Raw genomic sequence first — 12,321 nt, forward strand, 5'->3', positions numbered from 1 at the left:
AAAATTTTTAAAAAATTTTCAACTAAATGAACTCAAAATCATGTTTATACATATTTATAAACGATAAAACTAGGTGTTAACACCGAAATTATTGTTACCTCGGAAAGGACATAAATTGAGAAACAACCCAAAATGCTTGAATTCATTTAAAATGGAATAGAAGAGAATAAAAAGGCAAAGAAAGAAAAATAAGAGCCAAGTGTGGAAAATATTTACCAAGTTATTTAGAACATATATCACATATTTTTGTACAAATAATTAAAGATATTTTTTGGACGATATTAATCAGTTTTACCCAGTTTATTTGTAATATAAATAGAATTTAAAAGGAAGTAAAGTCTTCCGAAAAAAGACACGCGCTTCTTGATTTAGGTCAGGAAGTTGTCGTCCAGACCAGTTGTAGAGTCTACCAAAAACCTTGAAAAGTTTTCTTAAAAATCAGCTGGAAATCCACGGACCTCAGCATCAAACAGGGTCGCCAAGTGGTCAGACTTATCCTAACCATGAGAGGATCTGTCTCGTATAATGGGGGCACCGTGCAAATTAGCTTATAAGACTAATGAATCAGATCCTCAGAAAGGATAATCTCCTTAAAGATCAAAAATCAGCATTTAAGCCTGATATTACTCAATCCTTGAGATTGACCTTAAAGATTGAGAATTCAAACTCATGGAATTCGATGATATCTAAACTCGAGCATTGAACGAGAAAATATTTTGATCAAAATTACAAACCGATTTGTTTTCTGAAAACCCATTTTCAATGCGTTCATTACCATTGAACGTAAAATCCTAAGAATTCACCGGAATTCATTAGGTCACCTGAACCAAATCGGGTGTCAACTGTAAGAACGGTGGCTGCATAGGATGGTCGAAGACAGGACCTTGTGCTAGACCGAAAAACTATAGGGTGATCTTTACTATTGCTCCTATAAAGGATAGTAATTTCATCCGACACGATATAGACCATAATCAAAAGCATGTCATTAGACATTGCCTTAACAGTTGCTTGTTCAACGCTTTCCTTTACAACCGGAAGGTAGTTTACCGAAAGGTAATATACGGAACAAGTAAACTGGACGTGTTGCTTTCCTAATACAAGGTTAGCAAGTGGGTGACACAAAACCATAAGTTTTGAGCTAAAATTTTCAAATCTGAAACCCACAAAACCCACAAAAACATTTTGCAAACACCGGTGAAGGGTTATTCCAGAAAACTTATCTAGGGTAAAAGCTAGAATGAATTTTCAAAAGATCAAATGTTTTCATAAAAATCAATTTCCTAAAGGATCTAAATTTTTATAGTCATGTGGGACTGTAAACTACATCGTTACTACCATTGTTCATACCGCCGTATTAAAATCACTGATGTACATAGTGTGAAGAATAAAGAAGTGATTCTAGTAAAGCTATATTCAAGTTCTATATTGCATGAGGACAAGCAACGCTCAAGTGTGGGAATATTTTATAATGCTAAAAATGAACATATATTTCATAGCATTATCCTTCAAGAAAGACAAGCTTTTAGTTGCAATTGTTCTATTTACAAGTGATATTCGTTTAAATATTAAAAGGTGAAGATAAAAGATAGATTCGACGATTTGAAGACGCAAATGACCAAAAAGCTAAAAAGTACAAAGTACAATCCAAGTGGTTCAAATTATTGGTGAGAAACGTCTAAGAATTACAAGAGTACAAGCCGCAAAACGCAAAGTACAAGATATTAAATCGTACGAAAGGACGTTCGAAAATCCGGAACCAGGACATGAACCAACTTTCAATGCGTGACGCAACGGACCTAAAATTACAAGTCAACTATGCACATGAATATAATATAATATATATATAATTATATAAAATTATATATATTATTAAAAACCGTCGGCAAGCTAGAAAACAAGATGAAGTGAGCTGTCTCAGGAGGCCATGCGATTGCATGGCCTGGTAGTTATAAATCCATGCGATCGCATGGGAAGAAATCACAGGCCAAGTGCTATAAATAGCGAACGAATTGGACGAGTTATGTACACCTTATTCAATCTTATCTCTCACTCTCTCAATATATATTTATATTTTAATTATAATTTTAATTTTAATATTAAGTTAATAACAATAAGGTTATAGTGGCGAATGTTTTAAGTTTGTAAGTCGAAATTCTGTCCGTGTAATACTACGCGATTAATACTCATTGTAAGTTATGTTCAAACTTTTTAATTTAATGTCTCGTAGCTAAGTTATTATTATGTTTATTTAAGCTGAAGTAATCGTGATGTTGGACTAAATATTAAGACGGGGTTATTGGGTTTTGGACCATAATTGGGGTTTGGACAAAAGACCGACACTTGTGGAAATTGGACTATGGGCTATTAATGGGCTTTATATTAATTAAATGATATCTCGTTGATTTAATATAGGGATTTATAATTTGATGTATTTATTTATAACCACATACGCTTGACTGGGTACGGTGGGCGGGATATCTATAAATACTAATAATTATTCATTTGACCGGACACGGGGATGGATTAATAGTCACTGGACTCATTAAAACAGGGGTGGATTACATTCAAGGGTAATTGGTGTAATTGTTAACAAAGTATTAAAACCTTGGATTACACGCAGTCGATAACCTGGTTTATTCATTAAACAAAGTATTAAGACCTTGTTACAGTTCGAATCCCCAATTAGTTGGAATATTTGACTTCGGATATAAGGTTAATTTGGCGAAGACTCTCGCACTTTATAATTATGACCGATGGACTATTATGGACAAAACCAGATGGACACATCGAATAATCCAGGACAAAGGACAATTAACCCATGGTAATGAATTAAAATCAACACGTCAAACATCATGATTACGGAAGTTTAAATAAGCATAATTCCTTTAATTTATATCTCATCGTACTTTTATTTACCGTCATTTTATTTATAGTCATTTAATTTATGCTTTAAATTAAGTTGTATTTATATTTAATATTTTACATTAGGTTTTAATTGTGACTTAAGACATAAAATCGACAAATCGGTCACTAAACGGTAAAAAAAACCCCCTTTATACTAATAATAATAATAATACTACTTATATATATATATATATATATATATATATATATATATATATATATATATATATATATATATATATATATATATATATAAATATAGTTTAAAATATATATAGCGTTAAACTCAGCTAGCTCCCTGTGGAACGAACCGGACTTACTAAAAACTACACTACTTTACGATTAGTTACACTGCCTATAAGTGTTGTAGCAAGGTTTAGGTATATCCATTCTATAAATAAATAAATAACTTGTGTAAATTGTATCGTATTTAATAGTATTTCGTAGTAAAAAATAATAGTATTACGTACCCCTTCGCTTTAACATCATACCACCTCGGTGATAATTTAAATCCAAAACCATAAGTACAGTTTATACCAAATCGTACTTTTACCACAATCGACCAACGTAGGTCTCAACGCTAGCTCCGAATCCATATGAACATCGTCTAATATCAACACACTAGAACATCTTCGTGCGAGAGTACAAACTCCCCCACTTAAACTTCGTTCCATAACCACATCTTTGTTGACTCAGTCGACCGTCGAGTCCGTCTCCGTCTCACCGAGACTCATACAACCCACATGTTAAAGAAAGACAAGATCTATCTGTCTCGTATTCCATAATGTACCCATCACGATACCTTGCTCCAACCTTGAGCACACGAAGGATTTTAACCTATCCTTAATTACTTCGAACGAAGAGTTCACCACAAATTACACAAACTTAAATCTTGCAATTCTCCGATTGCTCTAGCTTGTCAAATTTCCACCTAGTCACTCATGTACCTAAGGGTTTCTTTCCGGTACCCTAAGTACAATGTAACCGCAACACCATCGGAGTAGAATACTACGCTAGTAGGTATGAAAGAGGCACCTAACATCGCATCACGTAGACTCCGTTACCAACACACATCGAGATCAAACACTCGATCCTTAGAGTTTTATCCACCCGTCGAACCTCATGGTTCGCCATCCTAAACGCAAAAGCGAACACGTTCTTAATAACCGAACACCAAAGCCTACTCCCATGGCTTGGTAGAAACATTTCCCAACACTAAGGAATGCTTGGTTGCACCAAGGCTTACGCCCTCCGTCCATTTATCAAAACGTCATCATATGGTATTTCCATTAGGAATGTCACCCATGTCAACAATACGCACAACACAATCGGAACCTTAAGGGTCTCACTAGAACGAGCTTAACGACCCGATATCAACCGAATGCCTAAGCACCTGAAGACTCGCACAATAGAGTCAAGGCGCAACACACCACTCATACACTCTACTGAGTGCATATCAATATCACAATCGTAGGCCGACCACCCGCTACTATTATCTCCAATGGAGAATAAAATTTAGCCAAGCCCTACACTCACACTGCATTTAACACAAAAGTACGTTATGCAAAAACAACATAATTGTACCTCATCGTCTCCTCGTGACGTTCGCCGTCCCTAGCGCGGGACACTCCGCTTTGCAATGCCCTCTTCCACGACAATTAAAACACACAACATCACCATCACCCGATGCCAGGCACTCCCAAAACTTGTGGCCTCTTTCGCCACATTTGAAACATCTAGACGCACTAGAACTCGATGTTCCTTTCCCCACATCACTCGTACCTCCAGTTGCGCTTTTGATTCTCTTACTCATACGAGTCAACCGTTCTCTTACTCAGAGCATTATTGATCCTCTCCCAAGGATATGGCTCAAAACCCTTAGCCACGGCAAATAGCTCGACAAACGAGTTCACTTGCCCAAGGCTTATCTTCCCACGTAACTCATCATTTAAAGCCTTACAGAAGTCTTGCATCAACAACCTTTCGTTATTCACGTACTCGGGGAAAAATCGCGCCTTAGACATAAAGGTAACCCGTAGAGTATTTAGGTCCATAGACCCTTGTCTCAACACGCGTATCTCCTCACGCATTCTTGTCAAGTCGGCTTGCGTTCGGAATTCTTCAAATAATTCTTTCTTAAAATTGCCCCATGACAAACTCATGAACGGTTCTTCGCCCGTATCAATTTTACCATCCAACCAATCCTTCGCACCATCTCGCAACAAACTAGTAGCGATTCTCGTTTTCTTGTCCGGAGGACACTCACTTGTACGAAAACATCCTTCGATAGCCGAGATCCAACGAGTACTCACTAACGGATCCGGTTCTCCATGATACATAGGAGGTTTAGTCACTCGAAACTCCTTGTAACTAAACTCCTTCTTACCATTACCTTAAGGCTCGATAAGCCTTCTTTCGAACTCTTCTCGAATTGTTTTCACTTGTTTTGCAACCTCGACCTCAACCCTCGCCGCAAACTCATCGTTGTTATTTCGTTCTCCGCTTGATGTACCATTTCCCGTCGCCATTCTAAATAATGCAAAAACGATTAAACACGGAAAAAAAATAAAACCACGCGCACCAAACCGCCCCATCTTTCTCAACACTCACCTTACATCACTTGTTAGACACGATTTACACCCGTAATAAGGTTTGAAAGTCCTTATTACGCACACACGCCGTATCAACTTGTTAGTACAATGACTATCTTGCTTGATGATATTCGCAATGCAAACAATAACAAAACACAACGCAATAGTATATTAATAATATCCGCATATTAATATAAACGTTAGCCCACCTACAATTAAGGCACTAGCCAAATTCTCATTCCGACCCGTAATCCCTACAAGTCCCGCAACAAATAAGCACACACAAAAGTCTAAGTCTAGGCACCTATCTCAAGTCACCTAAATCCCTTAGACCATGCTCTGATACCACTTGTAACGACCCAACCCATTATCCGACCAAAAACACGCCTTAATTTTTTTTTTGTGAGACTGTGCATCTGGACGGCGTCCAGTTATCTTGACGGCGTCCAGTTCTGAAGGACTGGACGGCGTCCAAGCCTTTTGGACGGCGTCCAAATGAACTAAATATTTCTGATCAGTTTACCAATTTTACGCGGGCGGAAAACCCGCTTCCCGACAATTTTAAACGAAAAGGTTTTCACAACACATTAATATAATTATAATTAAGAGATTCCCACATTAAAATCGAGTTTTACAACACCGGGCCCACATCGACCCAAATTACGACAAAGTGACCATTTCGAACCATTTTAGTTTCATACAAAACATAGACCGAGCATGGCGATTGGGGATACGCTACCCAATCCTAATCAATCCAAAAGCAAGATCTTCTAATCCCCACGCTTACCCGAGCCGCCAACACGCGAACCTATAAAAATATCAACAACGAGAGGGTAAGCTAATGCTTAGTGAACGTAAAGATACTATACACATACATATGCATAAAATGACTACGCATCACCAAGCACAAAGAGTAAACACATACCACCACCGCATACAAGCAAGCTATAAATAGGCACATACACAAAGTAGCTACACGCTACGAAAACTCCAAGCTAACGCCACATGATTAGCTACAACACAACAATAAGTATATACGTGCATACACAAATAATATACTCAATAACATTGACAAGGTTAACCCCTTAACCTAAACCACATGAAGGTTGGCCGAACATCACGCGCCTTAGTGAATCCGGATTTCACGCGACTCACTACCTCCAAACCACTTGACTATTAAGGATGGCCGAACTTCACGCGCCTTTATGAATCCGAACTTCACGCGATTCATAACTTAGTCATACATCACAATAGGGTTGGCCGAACTTCACGCGCCTTAGTGAATCCGAACATCACGCGATTCACTACCCGAATCATCACCACGACAAAAGCTAGCAAAACCCATCGCCAAAGGGTTTATCCAATACACTAGCCAATCACAACATCAAGGGTGGTAACCCAAACGCATAAGCGTATCACATGGACCCGAAGCACAAAAGGAGTCTATTCGCCCACACATACATAGAGCAAACCCGAGCAAGGGTCACTCCACACACACGCACCCATCCTATGCATACATACACATATAGTAAATTTACACTCACCTTAAACGCCTCGATGAAGTGCAATCCAATCCCGCAACTCGCCAATGGAACGTACATATTCCATTTAACACATAACAACCAACACAATTAGGGTGGATTTACAAACCAACTTAATTGACACTCAGTGCAATTTCGACCCAAATGCACTTCCAAGCACAAACCGCGCCCAAACTAACCAATAATCACTAACACAAGTGAAAATGGTCCTAAAACACCAATTGAACCCGAACACAAGTGTTAAACACTTATCTTGCCCAAATTGACATACAAACCCTAATTTTGACCCATTTCAAAATTAATCAACCAAACACCCCCAAATGGGTTCCAACACTTCCATAATCACTAACACTAGTGATTATACCCAATTTACAAACCCTAACCATGGCCAAGTCGGTTTCCAACCCAAAACCCACCAACAACAATAATAAACCCGATTACTAGCATCAATGAACTCACTTCAAGAGTTTAAATGGGTTTCTCAACATTTTAAGTTCAAACCCTAACTTGAATATCAAATCAAACAATGAAATTCGGAGTTAGAACTTACCACAACAACCACAACATAGTCAAGAACGAGATGAACAACTTTAATACTCGAGCTTTTGATCAATTCAAGCTTCTTCTTCCTTTTCTCAAGCTTTCTCACTCTCTAAAACTTGAGGTTGAAGATGAGAGGATAAGTTGGGTGAGGATAAGGTTGAATGAGCTCAACCTTGCCCATTTGTGGCTTAAAACCGGCCACCAAGTGAAAAGACCAACATACCGCTTTTAAAGTCTTAAAATTACACAGCTGGCCCGTCAGACCATTTGGACGGCGTCCAACAATCTGGACGGCATCCAGTCCTTCTCCAATGGACGGTGTCCCAAAACTTGGACGGCGTCCCAAAACTTGGACGGCGTCCCAATCAACTGAACTAAAACAGGGTCTTACAATGTAACGACCCTGGTTTTTCCAACATTATTTTATTAATAATTATTATTATTAATACGTGTGATTAAACGAATGTACGTTATTACATTTACTTGTTTCCATGATTGCCCGAACTTGACTTTAATTGCCCGAAACGCCCTTGCGACACCCGGAACTTGCACGAATAATATTTTCAAGTATTATTTACATTCATAATTAATTTTATTAATTATTTTGATTAACTATAGTTATTAGTTAATTACTTGGGCTTTAGATGGATTAATTTGTGAATTACTTGAACTTGGGCTTGTTAAATGTTATGGACTCATGATTGTGGACTTATAAGCCCACCCTACACTTTAATGGACTTAATTAGCCCAACACTTATGTAAGTATCACTTTAGGAGTTACCTAGATGAAAAACATGGTAAGAAACTTATTTACCACTTACTTGCACACTTACCCCACAAAGTTACCCTTTAACCATTCACCCTTAGTCAAAGAAGCATGCACATTGAGTGAGCAACTCCCTCCCCCATTGGTGGGAGGTTCACGGCCAAGAGAGCATGGGGAGGGGGGTTTTTGGTTTCCAAGTTTGACTACATAATCTCTTGCTTTCTCATTTCTCACACACACTTCAAACTTGCAACTAATTTCTCTCCTTTTACTCTCTAGTTCTTGTAAGTAACTTTGAGCAATTCCCTCTTCTTCCTCCTTGCTAAAACCGAACCAAAACACCCCTCTAATCATCATCATTTACTTGTTGTTACTTGTTCTTGTTCTTGTTACTTACTTATAGTTGTTTTGCTTACTAGTTCCTTGATAATACATACCAATTACTAAGGAGCAAACTTTCTAGTTTGATTCTTTATTTATCTTGTGTTAGCAAGAACATGCAAGAACAAAACTCTCTAGTTTATGTTCTACCTTTATTGTTTTGAAGGATAAAAGTTCATGTGTTGTGAGCATACTTGTGTTCATGAAGTAAACTTAAAAGTTTACTTTCTAAAGATCAAGACTTAGGCTTGAATCTTTAAAAGTATGAAACCCATGAACTTACTACTTGTGTAATTACTTTATTTTTCTCATTTGTTCATCTTTTAAAATCGTGATTTTGGTTGTGGATGGTCAAGTGTTACAAGTTAACTTTGATCTCGTTTCTCTTGAACTAAAGATTAACTTTAAAAAGGTTCAAGAACATAAAATTTACTTACAACTTTAGACCAATCTAAAAACTATGTACTACCACTTAAGATCTTGATTTATTTAGTTTATTTTCAAATTATAGTACAATGTTATTTTTACATTACATGCATGTGTTGAATCTATGACCTTGATGCAACTTTGGTTCATCAACCTTCATGCAACTCTAAAGTGAGTTGTGCTTCATATCATAGACTCACACAAGGGTTATGATGGTCAAATCATGGTCAAGATGATGCTAACACATCAACGAGTTGTGCACTTGAAGCTATATGCATCAAGGATGAGAACCGTGATGAGCATCAAGCACCAAACCACCGGAATCCATTTAAAACTTACTGTTTCTGTCCAACTTTCTGATCAGCTGAATTCGTAACAGACCAGTAGGTCTGGGCTGATCTAACCTTGATTTTTGGATAGAACTTTTCTAGTAGATAACTTTTCATATAAGACTCGTCTTCATACGAGTTACGGTTTAGAGTCTATGGCCCTCCGATCGTCACTAGGTCCATTTACTTTTCTGTTTCCTGTTTCTGTTTTCTGTTTACTGTTTTCTGAGTCAGACCCGAACACCTGGGCTACTGTAACTGTGATATTCAGTTATCTCTGTTCGAGTAGATAATTTTTCGTTTAGGACTCGTCTTAATACGAGTTACGGTTTAGGATTTATGGCCCTCCGATCGTCACTAGGTCCTTTAATGTTGTGCAGAAAATTCTGACCTACTCGCACTTAAACCGTCGCCACGGTCAAAATAAGACGAGTTTGCTTCTGAGATTTTTAGCACCCTTAAGGGACTCATAGACGGAGCCATGGCCACTGGTCTCACCTTATTTCAGTAGGTATAGAGACCGTGGTGACTGACCGAAATCAGCCTTTGTTTTAAAACTTCTTTTATGAACAAAACATACCTATACTTTTCGTTTGATGATGATTGATGATGACCCTTATGACCTTATTTACATACTTATAAACCTTTTAAGACAAGCTACTGACTTGGTACTATTTGACTTAGGTTGAGGACTTTTGGACCGATTACTTGCACACTTTCCCGACTCTACATTACTACTATTTTACCGCTACTTATCATTGTGAGTTATAGCTTTCCCTTTTTACTTTAACTTATTTTGGGAACTGAGAATACATGCGCATTTTATGTTTTACATAATAGGCACGAGTACTTAAACTTTATATATGTGTGGGTTATATAACGGCAGAAACATTCCCTTTAGCTCGGTAACGTTTAATCATTGGTTTTTGAACTGTGAACGCGAATCTTAGATATGGATCCATAGGGTTTGACATCCCCACTCGGGCTAGTCGCGCTAGCATTTAACGAGTGTTTAATACTTCGAGGTCATACGCACTTGCCATGTGCACTTTCAGGGGGTACATAAACGTTAAGTTAGTTACCGGGTGCCCGCGGTTAAGCATATACTTTTACATACTTTTGAAACGCTCGTTGTAGCACCGAAATCTCGTGGCCTACTTACATTACTGTTATACTTAAACTATAGCTCACCAACCTTTGTGTTGACCTTTTTAAGCGTGTATTTCTCAGGTGCTTGAAGTCGCTTCCGCTATCATACTAGTCGTGCTGTAGAACCCGCTGCTTAGAGTTGTTATCGCATGACTACTTATCTTGCATTCAAACTTATTTACTTTTGAAACTATGTTATGTAACGACCTTTGTGGTCACGTACACTTATTTAATGCTTCTACTTAGTGAAGCTTACTTTTGGATTGTAAAACATTCGACGTTTGATATGACGTCACTTTTATTAATGAATGCAAACTCTGTTTTGAAAACGCATATAGTACTTAACCTTGTAATGATCCTGTTGATGATGGTCCGTACGTGATGATTTAGTACGGGGCGTCACATTTGGTATCAGAGCCTTGGTTGTAGGGAATTAGGATGCATTAGTGAGTCTAAGACCGACCCAAGTAGGATTCACTAATAGGACTAATCTACAACTTGCTAGTTTACTTGTTTCCGCTGTGTTTACTACATGTTGCTGCTTACCTTTACTGCTATATGCCGTATGTTACTACATGTTTTCACTACTGCATGCTATTATTTGCTTTCGATTGCATGCTACTTTCATACGATTTGCTGTTATTGCCATGCTAGTTACTGTTATACATGATTTAAACTATTGGCCAATTATTTGCGTGCTTTATGACTTACTGACATGGAAAAATTTATTTTTCCTTGTTCAGATGTCGGACGTTCCACCTGCTGGCATTCCGGGCAGTACAGGCTCAGACCCCGTTGTCCCACCTACTGCTATACCTGCTGCTGCTGCTGCTGCTGCCGATATTTCGGCCCCGACACCCACTGGCGATCCCGGCGCTTCCACTTCCGGAGCTAGCTCTAGTGCACCTGCCCCAGCGTCTTCTTCCAGACCCCCGAGGCAACTGGCTCGCATTGGTGGTATGGAGATCCCCGCGGAGTTCGGGGAGGGTCCTTTTCGTAATCACTGGCGCACTCCCTGCCGACGCACTCCCGACGAATACCTAGCAGTGATTACGCCAGGCCAACACCGACAGATGTTGGCCGCCTTCGGATATCCAGTTGAGCCACCCGTGTCACCACCACATGATTCAGACGACGGGTCTTCCACCGATGCTCCTTCAGACGACACCACATCTGATGACTCCAGTGATGAGGAGGATCCCGCTGACAGACCGATTCAGGCACCCTCTACCCCGCCGAAGAAGCGGTATCGCTTCGCTGGCATTATTCCGGGTCGTACTATCACTGACGCTTTTGGTCGGCGTCAGAGGATTACTGCTCGTAAACGGCTGGTGCCGTACCCTGCTGACCCACTGATATTACCATCTCCACCCAGAGCCGGACCATCTACTTCAGCACCACTAGCACCACCTGCACCGCCAGCACCACCTGCCCCACCATCTTCCTCTAATGAGGGACTGAGGCGGGAGATTGAGATCCTTCAGGCCCGAGTTACTGAGCTTGAGGAGCAGTTGGCTCAGGTTTTGGACATCTTGCACCCACCATCACCGTAGGACTTTGTATTAGATTCTGTATTGTAATCTCTTTTGGAATTTCATATTTCCCTTATGTATCGTACGAACTTATTGTAATGTATGGAACTTATTATCTTTAATGAATGGAAATTTGTGTTGTTTACTTTTTGCACAAGT

The sequence above is a fragment of the Rutidosis leptorrhynchoides genome, chromosome 10 (assembly GCF_046630445.1).
Source record: "Rutidosis leptorrhynchoides isolate AG116_Rl617_1_P2 chromosome 10, CSIRO_AGI_Rlap_v1, whole genome shotgun sequence".
NCBI lineage: Eukaryota > Viridiplantae > Streptophyta > Magnoliopsida > Asterales > Asteraceae > Rutidosis > Rutidosis leptorrhynchoides.